Genomic DNA, 15000 nt, shown 5'->3' on the forward strand with positions numbered 1-15000 from the left:
TAAAAATAAAAACTATAATAGTATCTCAGTGATGATAAAAACAAAACCCTCTATGTCAATATTTGCTCAGTTAAAAATGTGTATGTTTTTGAATAATACTAATATCTAAGAACAAAATGTATTATACAAAAAAAAAAATTTATATATATATATATACACAATAAACACATTTTGCATAAATTTTGGGATTAAATTAAGTAAATTAAATTATTTTTCAATATCATATTACTATTATATATGATTGCCTTTTTGTTACGGTAATGGTGCGTAAAGAGAAGTGCTGACGTTTATCCGTGAGTTGACTGCAGCAGAGGAACGAACACAACCTCTCCTGTCTCTTATCTCGGCGGGTGTTGTGGGAGATCGTGACGGCTGAATCCGAGGAGAGAAGGTGAAGTCCAGTGAACATGACGACGGTGACGGATAACGGATCGGAGATTCTCAGGAGTAGCGGAGGAGAATAACGAGGAACACCGCGATTAGGAAGCGCTGGGGTAACACATGTGAGGTCCTTTCGGATAGAGAGTCCGTAGTCCGTAATGAGACCGGACAATAAATGCAACTGATGGTGTTTACAAGACACCGTTTTCAACTAAACACGTAAAACATTTTATGCGTTTTGGCCGTTTGTTTACACGACAACAGCGTTTTGGGCGCCTGAAAACGCAAACTTTTGAAAACATTCTCCATGTAAACAACGAAAACGTGAATCTCTGAAGACGATGACGTCATGCAAATGCGTGTTACGTGTTCAGCCTATAGTGTTTCCTCGCCATCTACTGGCCTGGCAGCAGAATACAGCGTTTTCAGCCGTTTTCGCGGATCCGTGTGAATGGGGGTCGTTTTGACAATGCCGTCGTCTGTATGCGGAAAACTCAAAGGAAAACTTCTCTTTTAAGCATTTTGTTGTCGATTAAGGCTATGTTTACACGGAAACGATCTGAAGAGAAAACGCAAAAGTGGCGTTGCGTTATCACTTTTTATTCTGCGTTTAGACGAGCGTTATGGGGGGAAATCTGCGTGCATATGGTGACGCAAAAGTGTGTGAAATTCGATGTAGTATGCACTCCAGGCGGCTAGGTGGCAATGTGAAGCACTGCCACACAACAACACCAAGTCCGCGCGCCTGCGTACAACCTTCACTGTCTAGCAGACTTTTGCGTTTTTACCCTTCAGACGGGAACGCGACGGTGGAGAGTTTTTAAGATTTCCACTCTGGAGGGTGGTTTCACTTTTTTGCGTTTTTAAGCCCCCAAAATGCCGTCGCCGTCTAAACGAAAGGCACATCTGATAAAATATTTTTACGTTTTCACCCGCGAGAGTTCTCGTGTAAACAGGGCCAAAACGCACCCTGAAGTGTGTGCTTAAATCTGGAGATCGGGAACAGGTGCAGGCGATTAGTACTCTGGAGATGGGGAACGCTGTGCTGGAGTGAGGGTGGAGTCTGGGGAAGTCCAGTCTTCCACGAGGGGCAGGACGAGTGGGATGACTACTTGTGTGTAGTGTAAGATCTAAGATGTCATTTCTAGATAACCATGAGAGTTCTTCTGGGCCGTAGCCTTCCCAGTCCACTAGATATTCCAGACGACACGCTGCCGGGAGTCAATATTTCATAGGACAGTGTAGATGGTGCCATTCTCCACGAAGAGCGGAAGGTGGGGGTTCCTCCACGGGACCAGGCTGTGGGGAGCAAGAAGAAACAGAGGGGTGGTGAGGTTTCAGGAGTGATACATGGAAGGTGGAGTGAATTCTGTAGTGTGCAGGGAGTTGTAGATTGTATGTGACCGGGTTTGCTTGATGGAGGATGGTGAAGGGCCCAGTGTATCTGGGACTTAATTTCTTGCAGGACAGGCACTTGTTGAGAGCCACAGTTTCTGCCCATGTTGGTAGGTTGTAGGTTCGGTCCGCCGGGCATCAGCGTGACTCTTCTGCCTGAGCACTGCCCTCTGAAGATGATGGTGTGTAGTTTCCCAGACTCGCTGGCTCTACAGCTGGAGCATCCGAAGTTTCCCTGGAACACGGGAACAATGGGGGGGCTGGTCGCAGAGTTACGCCCTGAAACGGGTCAGACCGGTGGATGGATGTTTGAGGGAGTTTTGGGCGTACTCGGCCCAGGTGAGGAGCTGGTTCCAGGAGTTCTGGTGACCAAAGGTCTGTCCTGTCAGTCAGTCAGTCAGTGTCCTCTTTGCTCCGTGATGTATTTTTTACTGTGTGGCATGGCTTGTCGGACATAGCAACAGTAACGGTCAATTACAAGGATACAGGTGTTACCGTCCAATGGAGGCTTACGAAGTCCACTCCTAGGTGTGACCATGGCGCGGCCAGTAGGAGGAGGTTGCAGCTGGTAGGTGATGTGGGGTTGTTGAGATGCAGCATTCCTGACATCCTTGCACAAATCTCAAATCTTGTGCCAAGCCTGGCCACCAGAAGCAATCTTTTAGCAAGAGTTTGATTGGCCCCTGGGTGCCCACTGAAGAGTGAACAGAGCTGAAAAGGTGGATGCGTTGGGTTCTGGGAACATACGTATGTATGGTCAGTTGGATAACCCAGGGGAACCGCTTCAGAGGCACTATCATTGGCAATTTGTTCTGTTAATACCCATTGGATGGGACTAACGAAGGCTGGAGGGCACATCAGGAGAGTGACTTCGAGAAAGGGCGTCTGCTTTGGTGTTCAGTGACCCAGGGCGGCTGGAGATGGTGAAATTGAATCTAGTGAAGAACAGCTCGTTGGTGATTGAGTCTTTTTGCCTCTCCCAGATACTTCAAGTTCTCGTGGTCGGTTAACACAGTGAATGGATGGTTAACCACCTCTATCCAGTGCCTCCACTCTTCAAGGGTAAGTTTGAAGGCGAGGAGTTCACGGTTGCCGATGTCATAGTTTCTTTCCACCGGGGTGAGCTTCTCGGAAAAGAAGGTGCATGGGGTTTTGGAAGGTTTGCCCTGCTGCTGTGAGAGCACCGCTTCTACCCCTGTGGTGGAGGCATCCACTCCCACGATTAATGGCTTACGTAGGTCTGGATGGATGAGGAGCGGTGCTCTGGAAAAAGCATTCTTGAGATTGCATGGATTCGGTGGCTGACTGAGACTTGGGCCTGCCTTTCAGAAGACTGGAGCATGGTTGGGTTATGGAGAAGCAGTTCTGGATAAATCGATGGTAGAAGTTTGCGAAGCCAAGGAAGTGTTGGAGTTCTTTTATGGAGGTGGGTATGGGCCAGCCACGGATGCCTCAAGCCTCGAGGGACAGATGTATCCTTGATCAGGGGCCTCCTGGATGAACTCCTCCACGGCCTTCTGTTCAGGTATGAAAAGTGGACAGATCTTGCCATGGTCTGTGTGGTAGTAGCAGGAATAAATCCCTGAAGGGGCGTAACGTCTGGGATGTCAACTGATGGCTGTTCTACCGGGCTTTAACGGAGGTGGAATCCAGTGAAGTAGACTTGACTTGAGGTGACATGGTGAAATCAGGAACACAGTTGGGAAAACAATGATCGCCCCACTTCAGGACTTCCCCAGTAGACCAGGAGAGCACTGGATGTTTCACGAGCCAACACTAGATTTCACTTAGTTTATTATTTCAGATGTCTTTTTAAAAAACTACGATTGGAAATGTATATTATATAAAATTCAACCCGCCAAAGAGGCTAGTAGGAGTGACTGCGTTACACGCCACTGCTGAAATTTGGCGGGTGTTCATGTCAAGCCCTGATTATTTACAATATCTCATAAGAGATGGTGATCTAGCACTGACCTTTAGATTTCCACAGTCTTTATCGTGTTTTCTGGACAAGTGTTTGTTTAAATAGCACAGCAAAGCTTTCGATCCTCACGCAACACTTGCGTTACTGACGGCATCATTGATTAAAAAATGTATAATTTCAATAAACACTAAATATTTGTATTGAAAACTTCTGCCTTTCTTATGCTAGTGCAGCTGGTGGCATTCTAGATGACCGGATAGAATTTATTTTACCATCTGTTTATTGTGAGTTATGAGTGACAGAAATTCTTCCACACTGTCTGCTGCAGTGACATCAGAGGTCACGACCTCTAGGGTTAACTAACCCGACCCTGACAGCTGTTAACCAATGAATGTGAGGTTAACTGACCAACAGCAGCGTGTGCGTGTGTGTTCCAGACCTACTGAAGAGGAAGAAATGTTTTTGTGTGTGTGAGTGTGTGTGTATTTGCTGCATTGCGTGACTGTCAGATCTGTTTAAGAGAACTATGTGTGATTGATTCTGACACGCTCCAGAAACACACACACACACACACACACACACACACACACACACACACACACACACACACACACACACACACACACACACACACACACACACACACACTGTGGGGTGTGAAACCAAAGGGTTTCACAGGCAGTCGAGGTTAGAGGTCAAGTGGGGAGTGAGGAGAATGGAATCCCTCTCTCTCTCTCTCTCTCTCTCTCTCACACACACACACACACACAGTCACGGTTCAAACAGTCTCTCTTCATGTCAAACACGACTTTGTGGTTTCAACAGCAGTTTTCAATTACCACTGCAAACCTCCATGTGTCCGTCTCTGCCTGTCTGTCTCTCCAATCTTTCCATACGCTCATCCATTTACATTCTCACACACACACACACACACACACACACACACACACACACACACACACACACACACACACACACACACACACACACACACACACAGTGTTGCAGTGGATGCACAATATACATGCGTGCCCTTAAATAACAAAAGAGAATTTGATTCACAGATCAGATGAGCTAAGATCAACGGAATTTTTATCATCATCACAAAATGAGACGCGAGTCTCCAAAACACACAAACACACATCAAAATCCATCATGAATTTAAACCCTGTACAATAATCAAACCTCGACTTTGTTTCTTTTTGACTCTGTAACATAAACCCGAAGTGTCAGAACATCCGACTGATATTAAAAAATAATCTGAGAACATAAACACGACAGACGGACTGTAACTGTATCTCGCAGCATGATGGGATGTTTTATGTTCACTCTGGTGTATTTATATTCCCCTTATTCCTTATTTAGAAATTAAGAAATATTTAACGAGGGATTGAAAGCAGCAGGAACATCCATTCAGTCTTCATTTCCCATCTGTCACTGGTTACAGAAGAGAACTGACTTCAGTTTTCAGTTCACACTGACGTCATTGAATCCGCTTCCATCTGCTTCTGTATGGCTGTCAATCAAACACTGATAGGAACATGATGTCTGTTTGTAATTCACCGAAAACCAAGCACTTCCTGTAAGATCTTTATGATGAATCACTCACAACTGTCTGTGTTTCAGTTCTATGTGGCTGATGATTGGAATCCCCTTTAAAACCCTTCGTTGTGTTGATAAGTCTGGTCACTCCATTTGTGTTGCGGGTCAAATTGACCCCCTTTGGTTTCCATGCAATTTGACAATGAAAAACATTAGATTTATCTTTTAAAAAAAAGAAAGCAAAAGTCTATTGTAGCTTGTCAGAGATTAAAAAATATAATATGTGAGAAATATAGCCTGTTAACTGTCAGTATCCTGCTTTTTCCATCATTCTAAAGCTTAAACACTCAAAATTCATCCTGTTTTAAAACTGGAGATTGTGTTACCGTGAACTCTATTCATTTTACCTTTAAACTTGGAACAGAACTTGCTTAGACATATGGCTTTGATTTTCTAGCAATTTTAGAGGCCATTTTATATTGTAAAATATGTATTTTATGTAAAATAAAAATGTTTAATTCAGCATATTTTGCTGGATCTGTCAGTAGGTCCTTCAAGGTGTCGTGGAGAGGTGAGGTGTCTAAGACCAACATCTAGCTACTGGAGTGCCTCAGGGCTCAGTGCTGGGACCGCTTCTCTTCTCCATCTACATGTCATCACTAGATCTGTCATTCAGAAACATGGTTTTTCCCATCACTGCTATCATCTAGCTACTGGAGTGCCTCAGGGCTCAGTGCTGGGACCACTTCTCTTCTCCATCTACATGTCATCACTAGATCTGTCATTCAGAAACATGGTTTATCCCATCACTGCTATCATCTAGCTACTGGAGTGCCTCAGGGCTCAGTGCTGGGACCGCTTCTCTTCTCCATCTACATGTCATCACTAGATCTGTCATTCAGAAACATGGTTTATCCCATCACTGCTATCATCTAGCTACTGGAGTGCCTCAGGGCTCAGTGCTGGGACCGCTTCTCTTCTCCATCTACATGTCATCACTAGATCTGTCATTCAGAAACATGGTTTATCCCATCACTGCTATCATCTAGCTACTGGAGTGCCTCAGGGCTCAGTGCTGGGACCGCTTCTCTTCTCCATCTACATGTCATCACTAGATCTGTCATTCAGAAACATGGTTTTTCCCATCACTGCTATCATCTAGCTACTGTAGTGCCTCAGGGCTCAGTGCTGGGACCGCTTCTCTTCTCCATCTACATGTCATCACTAGATCTGTCATTCAGAAACATGGTTTATCCCATCACTGTTATCATCTAGCTACTGGAGTGCCTCAGGGCTCAGTGCTGGGACCGCTTCTCTTCTCCATCTACATTTCATCACTAGTGTCTGTCATTCAGAAACATGGTTTATCCCATCACTGCTATCATCTAGCTACTGGAGTGCCTCAGGGCTCAGTGCTGGGACCGCTTCTCTTCTCCATCTACATGTCATCACTAGATCTGTCATTCAGAAACATGTTTTTTCCCATCACTGCTATCATCCAGCTACTGGAGTGCCTCAGGGCTCAGTGCTGGGACCGCTTCTCTTCTCCATCTACATGTCATCACTAGATCTGTCATTCAGAAATATGGTTTATCCCATCACTGTTATCATCTAGCTACTGGAGTGCCTCAGGGCTCAGTGCTGGGACCGCTTCTCTTCTCCATCTACATGTCATCACTAGATCTGTCATTCAGAAATATGGTTTATCCCATCACTGTTATCATCTAGCTACTGGAGTGCCTCAGGGCTCAGTGCTGGGACCTCTTCTCTTCTCCATCTACGTCATCACTAGATCTGTCATTCAGAAACATGGTTTTTCCCATCACTGCTATCATCTAGCTACTGGAGTGCCTCAGGGCTCAGTGCTGGGACCGCTTCTCTTCTCCATCTACATGTCATCACTAGATCTGTCATTCAGAAACACGGTTTTTCCCATCACTGTTATCATCTAGCTACTGGAGTGCCTCAGGGCTCAGTGCTGGGACCTCTTCTCTTCTCCATCTACGTCATCACTAGATCTGTCATTCAGAAACATGGTTTTTCCCATCACTGCTATCATCTAGCTACTGGAGTGCCTCAGGGCTCAGTGCTCGGACCACTTCTCTTCTCCATCTACATGTCATCACTAGATCTGTCATTCAGAAACATGGTTTATCCCATCACTGTTATCATCTAGCTACTGGAGTGCCTCAGGGCTCAGTGCTGGGACCGCTTCTCTTCTCCATCTACATGTCATCACTAGATCTGTCATTCAGAAACATGGTTTATCCCATCACTGCTATCATCTAGCTACTGGAGTGCCTCAGGGCTCAGTGCTGGGACCGCTTCTCTTCTCCATCTACATGTCATCACTAGATCTGTCATTCAGAAACATGGTTTATCCCATCACTGTTATCATCTAGCTACTGGAGTGCCTCAGGGCTCAGTGCTGGGACCGCTTCTCTTCTCCATCTACATTTCATCACTAGTGTCTGTCATTCAGAAACATGGTTTATCCCATCACTGCTATCATCTAGCTACTGGAGTGCCTCAGGGCTCAGTGCTGGGACCGCTTCTCTTCTCCATCTACATGTCATCACTAGATCTGTCATTCAGAAACATGGTTTTTCCCATCACTGTTATCATCTAGCTACTGGAGTGCCTCAGGGCTCAGTGCTGGGACCACTTCTCTTCTCCGTCTACATGTCATCACTAGATCTGTCATTCAGAAATATGGTTTATCCCATCACTGTTATCATCTAGCTACTGGAGTGCCTCAGGGCTCAGTGCTGGGACCGCTTCTCTTCTCCATCTACATGTCATCACTAGATCTGTCATTCAGAAATATGGTTTATCCCATCACTGTTATCATCTAGCTACTGGAGTGCCTCAGGGCTCAGTGCTGGGACCTCTTCTCTTCTCCATCTACATGTCATCACTAGATCTGTCATTCAGAAACATGGTTTTTCCCATCACTGCTATCATCTAGCTACTGGAGTGCCTCAGGGCTCAGTGCTCGGACCACTTCTCTTCTCCATCTACATGTCATCACTAGATCTGTCATTCAGAAACATGGTTTTTCCCATCACTGTTATCATCTAGCTACTGGAGTGCCTCAGGGCTCAGTGCTGGGACCTCTTCTCTTCTCCATCTACATGTCATCACTAGATCTGTCATTCAGAAACATGGTTTATCCCATCACTGTTATCATCTAGCTACTGGAGTGCCTCAGGGCTCAGTGCTGGGACCGCTTCTCTTCTCCATCTACATGTCATCACTAGATCTGTCATTCAGAAACATGGGTTTTCCCATCACTGCTATCATCTAGCTACTGGAGTGCCTCAGGGCTCAGTGCTGGGACCACTTCTCTTCTCCATCTACATGTCATCACTAGATCTGTCATTCAGAAACATGGCTTTTCCCATCACTGCTATCATCTAGCTACTGGAGTGCCTCAGGGCTCAGTGCTGGGACCTCTTCTCTTCTCCATCTACATGTCATCACTAGATCTGTCATTCAGAAACATGGTTTATCCCATCACTGTTATCATCTAGCTACTGGAGTGCCTCAGGGCTCAGTGCTGGGACCACTTCTCTTCTCCATCTACATGTCATCACTAGATCTGTCATTCAGAAACATGGTTTATCCCATCACTGCTATCATCTAGCTACTGGAGTGCCTCAGGGCTCAGTGCTGGGACCGCTTCTCTTCTCCATCTACATGTCATCACTAGATCTGTCATTCAGAAACATGGCTTTTCCCATCACTGCTATCATCTAGCTACTGGAGTGCCTCAGGGCTCAGTGCTGGGACCACTTCTCTTCTCCATCTACATGTCATCACTAGATCTGTCATTCAGAAACATGGTTTATCCCATCACTGTTATCATCTAGCTACTGGAGTGCCTCAGGGCTCAGTGCTGGGACCGCTTCTCTTCTCCATCTACATGTCATCACTAGATCTGTCATTCAGAAACATGGCTTTTCCCATCACTGCTATCATCTAGCTACTGGAGTGCCTCAGGGCTCAGTGCTGGGACCACTTCTCTTCTCCATCTACATGTCATCACTAGATCTGTCATTCAGAAACATGGTTTATCCCATCACTGTTATCATCTAGCTACTGGAGTGCCTCAGGGCTCAGTGCTGGGACCGCTTCTCTTCTCCATCTACATGTCATCACTAGATCTGTCATTCAGAAACATGGCTTTTCCCATCACTGCTATCATCTAGCTACTGGAGTGCCTCAGGGCTCAGTGCTGGGACCACTTCTCTTCTCCATCTACATGTCATCACTAGATCTGTCATTCAGAAACATGGTTTATCCCATCACTGTTATCATCTAGCTACTGGAGTGCCTCAGGGCTCAGTGCTGGGACCGCTTCTCTTCTCCATCTACATGTCTTCACTAGATCTGTCATTCAGAAACATGGGTTTTCCCATCACTGCTATCATCTAGCTACTGGAGTGCCTCAGGGCTCAGTGCTGGGACCACTTCTCTTCTCCATCTACATGTCATCACTAGATCTGTCATTCAGAAACATGGTTTATCCCATCACTGTTATCATCTAGCTACTGGAGTGCCTCAGGGCTCAGTGCTGGGACCGCTTCTCTTCTCCATCTACATGTCATCACTAGATCTGTCATTCAGAAACATGTTTTTTCCCATCACTGGTATCATCTAGCTACTGGAGTGCCTCAGGGCTCAGTGCTGGGACCGCTTCTCTTCTCCATCTACATGGCATCACTAGATCTGTCATTCAGAAACATGGTTTATCCCATCACTGTTATCATCTAGCTACTGGAGTGCCTCAGGGCTCAGTGCTGGGACCGCTTCTCTTCTCCATCTACATGTCATCACTAGATCTGTCATTCAGAAACATGGTTTATCCCATCACTGTTATCATCTAGCTACTGGAGTGCCTCAGGGCTCAGTGCTGGGACCGCTTCTCTTCTCCATCTACATGTCATCACTAGATCTGTCATTCAGAAAAATGGCTTTTCCCATCACTGCTATCATCTAGCTACTGGAGTGCCTCAGGGCTCAGTGCTGGGACCGCTTCTCTTCTCCATCTACATGTCATCACTAGATCTGTCATTCAGAAAAATGGCTTTTCCCATCACTGTTATCATCTAGCTACTGGAGTGCCTCAGGGCTCAGTGCTGGGACCGCTTCTCTTCTCCATCTACATGTCATCACTAGATCTGTCATTCAGAAAAATGGCTTTTCCCATCACTGTTATCATCTAGCTACTGGAGTGCCTCAGGGCTCAGTGCTGGGACCGCTTCTCTTCTCCATCTACATGTCATCACTAGATCTGTCATTCAGAAACATGGTTTATCCCATCACTGCTATCATCTAGCTACTGGAGTGCCTCAGGGCTCAGTGCTGGGACCACTTCTCTTCTCCATCTACATGTCATCACTAGATCTGTCATTCAGAAACATGGCTTTTCCCATCACTGCTATCATCTAGCTACTGGAGTGCCTCAGGGCTCAGTGCTGGGACCGCTTCTCTTCTCCATCTACATGTCATCACTAGATCTGTCATTCAGAAAAATGGCTTTTCCCATCACTGCTATCATCTAGCTACTGGAGTGCCTAAGGGCTCAGTGCTGGGACCACTTCTCTTCTCCATCTACATGTCATCACTAGATCTGTCATTCAGAAACATGGTTTATCCCATCACTGTTATCATCTAGCTACTGGAGTGCCTCAGGGCTCAGTGCTGGGACCACTTCTCTTCTCCATCTACATGTCATCACTAGATCTGTCATTCAGAAACATGGTTTATCCCATCACTGTTATCATCTAGCTACTGGAGTGCCTCAAGGCTCAGTGCTGGGACCACTTCTCTTCTCCATCTACATGTCATCACTAGATCTGTCATTCAGAAAAATGGCTTTTCCCATCACTGCTATCATCTAGCTACTGGAGTGCCTCAGGGCTCAGTGCTGGGACCACTTCTCTTCTCCATCTACATGTCATCACTAGATCTGTCATTCAGAAACATGGTTTATCCCATCACTGTTATCATCTAGCTACTGGAGTGCCTCAGGGCTCAGTGCTGGGACCACTTCTCTTCTCCATCTACATGTCATCACTAGATCTGTCATTCAGAAACATGGTTTATCCCATCACTGCTATCATCTAGCTACTGGAGTGCCTCAGGGCTCAGTGCTGGGACCGCTTCTCTTCTCCATCTACATGTCATCACTAGATCTGTCATTCAGAAACATGGTTTTTCCCATCACTGTTATCATCTAGCTACTGGAGTGCCTCAAGGCTCAGTGCTGGGACCACTTCTCTTCTCCATCTACATGTCATCACTAGATCTGTCATTCAGAAACATGGCTTTTCCCATCACTGTTATCATCTAGCTACTGGAGTGCCTCAGGGCTCAGTGCTGGGACCGCTTCTCTTCTCCATCTACATGTCATCACTAGATCTGTCATTCAGAAACATGGTTTTTCCCATCACTGCTATCATCTAGCTACTGGAGTGCCTCAGGGCTCAGTGCTGGGACCGCTTCTCTTCTCCATCTACATGTCATCACTAGATCTGTCATTCAGAAACATGGTTTTTCCCATCACTGCTATCATCTAGCTACTGGAGTGCCTCAGGGCTCAGTGCTGGGACCACTTCTCTTCTCCATCTACATGTCATCACTAGATCTGTCATTCAGAAACATGGTTTTTCCCATCACTGCTATCATCTAGCTACTGGAGTGCCTCAGGGCTCAGTGCTGGGACCACTTCTCTTCTCCATCTACATGTCTTCACTAGATCTGTCATTCAGAAACATGGTTTATCCCATCACTGTTATCATCTAGCTACTGGAGTGCCTCAGGGCTCAGTGCTGGGACCGCTTCTCTTCTCCATCTACATGTCATCACTAGATCTGTCATTCAGAAACATGGTTTATCCCATCACTGTTATCATCTAGCTACTGGAGTGCCTCAAGGCTCAGTGCTGGGACCGCTTCTCTTCTCCATCTACATGTCATCACTAGATCTGTCATTCAGAAACATGGTTTATCCCATCACTGTTATCATCTAGCTACTGGAGTGCCTCAGGGCTCAGTGCTGGGACCGCTTCTCTTCTCCATCTACATGTCATCACTAGATCTGTCATTCAGAAACATGGTTTTTCCCATCACTGCTATCATCTAGCTACTGGAGTGCCTCAGGGCTCAGTGCTGGGACCACTTCTCTTCTCCATCTACATGTCTTCACTAGATCTGTCATTCAGAAACATGGTTTATCCCATCACTGTTATCATCTAGCTACTGGAGTGCCTCAGGGCTCAGTGCTGGGACCGCTTCTCTTCTCCATCTACATGTCATCACTAGATCTGTCATTCAGAAACATGGTTTATCCCATCACTGTTATCATCTAGCTACTGGAGTGCCTCAGGGCTCAGTGCTGGGACCACTTCTCTTCTACATCTACATGTCATCACTAGATCTGTCATTCAGAAACATGGTTTATCCCATCACTGTTATCATCTAGCTACTGGAGTGCCTCAGGGCTCAGTGCTGGTACCACTTCTCTTCTCCATCTACATGTCATCTCTAGGATCTGTCATTCAGAAACATGGTTTATCCCATCACTGTTATCATCTAGCTACTGGAGTGCCTCAAGGCTCAGTGCTGGGACCGCTTCTCTTCTCCATCTACATGTCATCACTAGATCTGTCATTCAGAAACATGGTTTATCACATCACTGCTATCATCTAGCTACTGGAGTGCCTCAGGGCTCAGTGCTGGTACCACTTCTCTTCTCCATCTACATGTCATCTCTAGGATCTGTCATTCAGAAACATGGTTTATCCCATCACTGTTATCATCTAGCTACTGGAGTGCCTCAAGGCTCAGTGCTGGGACCGCTTCTCTTCTACATCTACATGTCATCACTAGATCTGTCATTCAGAAACATGGTTTATCCCATCACTGTTATCATCTAGCTACTGGAGTGCCTCAGGGCTCAGTGCTGGGACCGCTTCTCTTCTCCATCTACATGTCATCACTAGATCTGTCATTCAGAAACATGGTTTATCCCATCACTGTTATCATCTAGCTACTGGAGTGCCTCAGGGCTCAGTGCTGGGACCACTTCTCTTCTCCATCTACATGACATCACTAGATCTGTCATTCAGAAACATGGTTTATCCCATCACTGTTATCATCCAGCTACTGGAGTGCCTCAGGGCTCAGTGCTGGGACCGCTTCTCTCCTCCATCTACATGTCATTACTAGGATCTGTCATTCAAAAACAAGTCTTAAATTCTTGTGCACTTCCTATTTTAGTTTTGACAAGCTACTATGAAGGTTTTCTGACTGGCTGTTTTTCAAAGTGTTCATTTTGGTGAATTGCATGGAAACCAATGAGGCTTAATTTGACCCCAAACACAATCAATTTAACCAAAATTTGTACCACCTTTCCAAAACACATGCGTGTCAAAAATTTGCATGCACATTCATGACCCTAAATGAGAAAGAGTCAAAATTTCAAGAAGACATAAATAATTTAACAAAATTTTCAAGCATTTTAAAAATCGAAAGTGGCTCAAATTGACCCGCAACACATAGAGGGGTTTTAAATCGGCATGAAATGAAAATTCACCATTTATTTTCTAAATGCATGCTAATCCATAATCGATGCACAGAAGTCCCGCCCTACATATTTTCTTTTACAATAATCCATTTCACTCGGATATTCAACACAATACAGAAGAAAAGATCTGTCGCTACTTCACGACTTGAAAAACGGTCCATAAGTCCTAAACGTCTCTGTAACTGCTATTCAGTTCTCTAGAAGACACGTCACTTATCAGACCCGTACAAACACACACACACACACACACACACACACCTTTCACAATCTGATTATCCTGAATTACACACAAACTGTGTTTGTCTTATCAAATGAATAAAAATGTATTTGCGTGAACAGAGACAGACTGACACGCCTCACTTGACACACACAAACACACACACACAGTGATTTGTGACCAACATGCGAGCAGCACCAGGCGGTTAAATTTGCTTTCTAGTTCACATTTTCTGTTCTCATTGTAATTTTAAAGTTTTAGTAATTCAGTTGTTTTATTGTAATTTTTATTCGTTTTTATTATATTTCCATACAGTTTTTATTAAGTTTTAGTTTATTGAGTCAAATATAAACTTAATGAAAATTATGTGAAAATGTTGCCTTGGAAGCTGAAGTTTCTTTTTTTCTTTCAGTAAATGTTATTTTCAAGTAATCAAATGTTCAATAGTTTTAGTTCATGATAACTGAACACTGATGTTTTAAATCATACAAGCTCTTTTTAAGATTGTTGGTCTGTTTATTACTGATGTTTCATTGTAACAGCAAAATACTTTAGTGTTTGTCTTCAAGAGCCTGTAATAATGCTGGACGTACAATGAAACCAACAAAACAAGACTTGAATAGCTCTCGGTGGGAGGGGCCAGCATGAGTCTTTAATGTGATTGGTCACACGGTTTACAATCAGTTTGATTGACAGCTCCCACAGTACTTTGGCTAAACAAACATTCGTTCATTATTTGTGCTGTTTTGATACGTACAAAATAATTACAAAATAATCTCACATTATAATAAAAATAATAATTATAATGAACCTTCAATGTGAAGATCCGATTAAACTCCCATAATGCACGGCAACAGTGACACGTCATATTCCAACGTCCCGTGTTTCCTGTAGAAGTAACTCTCTTCATGAGAGTGAGACGGTCCTGAGACCAGCGGGAAAAATCCAT

At 44.8% G+C, this 15000-nt stretch overlaps 1 protein-coding gene across 2 annotated transcripts in view; it reads right to left on the minus strand.

Annotated features, from left to right (window-relative positions):
• Positions 1–14303: 14303 nt before the first annotated feature.
• Positions 14304–15000, minus strand: part of ephb4b (eph receptor B4b) — a 31468-nt gene continuing 30771 nt past the window's right edge. For both annotated transcript variants that reach the window (XM_079848349.1, XM_079848348.1), the window contains exon 17: positions 14304–15000. This exon is cut by the window's right edge and continues 237 nt beyond it. The gene's annotated coding sequence lies outside the window, so the exon portion shown is untranslated.

The sequence above is a fragment of the Squalius cephalus genome (genome assembly GCF_949319135.1).
Source record: "Squalius cephalus genome assembly, chromosome: 18".
NCBI classification, from domain to species: domain Eukaryota; kingdom Metazoa; phylum Chordata; class Actinopteri; order Cypriniformes; family Leuciscidae; genus Squalius; species Squalius cephalus.